This window comes from Lipotes vexillifer, unplaced genomic scaffold (genome assembly GCF_000442215.2).
Source record: "Lipotes vexillifer unplaced genomic scaffold, Lipotes_vexillifer_v1.1 scaffold439, whole genome shotgun sequence".
Lineage (NCBI taxonomy): Eukaryota > Metazoa > Chordata > Mammalia > Artiodactyla > Lipotidae > Lipotes > Lipotes vexillifer.
This window is the reverse complement of record NW_006798732.1, coordinates 636,442-637,478: the sequence shown is the minus strand read 5'-3', so window position 1 is coordinate 637,478 and position 1,037 is coordinate 636,442.

The following is a 1,037-nucleotide window of genomic DNA, read 5'->3' as shown; positions in this document are numbered from 1 at the left end:
GCTAGAGCCGCTGGACACGCCGAAGGGGACCGTGAAGGCAAGGCTGGATGCCACACGCCAGGGAGCAGAGTCTTCCAAAGGCTGAGGACCCCGAGACGTGACAGCTCTGGAAGGTTCAATGTGACTGCGGCACACGTCTGTGCCACCTCGCTGTGGAGGGCAGCCTGTGGCTGCCGCTGCCCGTGGGTCTAGAGACAGTGCCCAGAGGGACAGCAGGACAAGAAAATGATGCGACCGACGCCGCTTAGGAAGACGGCTGCCCATCCGCTTGCCAAACGGTAAAGCGGCCCCTTAGCCCTCCAACCCAAAGTGAAAGAGACCCCGCCGCTGAGCCCGCGGACGGCGCTGGAGCAGACGCGCCTCTTAGGAGGAGGGCCTGGCTTCTGCTGGAGAACTGGGCGACCCCGACCGGGCTTTCTGTCCCCTCCTCCCAGAGGGTCTGGGGGCCTGCATCCTCCCCGGCGGCAGAGCGTGCTATCTGGCTGCCTACAGTGACAACGCCCGCAGCTCTGCCTTTGCCAGGTGGCCCTGGAGCCACCACCGAGCACAAATTGGCCACTGCAGACACTTCCATAGCGCCCAGTCCCTGCAGGCCAGGCCCTTTTCACCCAAGCGATACGCAGTTAACAGTCATTTATTCGCCATACAAACGAGCCGAGGCCCGTGAGGGATCAGAGCACCGGGCAGCGGCCTGATCCGAAATTCAAAACTCCCTACCTGTCCTCTCCATCACCCGTCAGGGCGGCTCTGGGAGCAGCCCCGAAGGCTCACCCTGCAGCTGTCTGGCCCGGCGACAAGGGTGCCGTTTCTCTTGCTGGCACTGGGTGCTGTCAGCGCCCCTCCTCGCCCCGTCCCTGCAGCTGTGAGCCTGGTTTCCTTCATCTGTTTCCAAGCCTGCCTGAGCTGCAATGTCCCACGGGCTTCTCCACTGCTTTATGTATCATCCGGGCCGTTTAAATAAATCTGGGCTGTCTTTTAGGGTGTTTATAAGCAAATGAAAGTCGGGTCTAAGGGAAAGAGTATTAGTTATCCTCGTC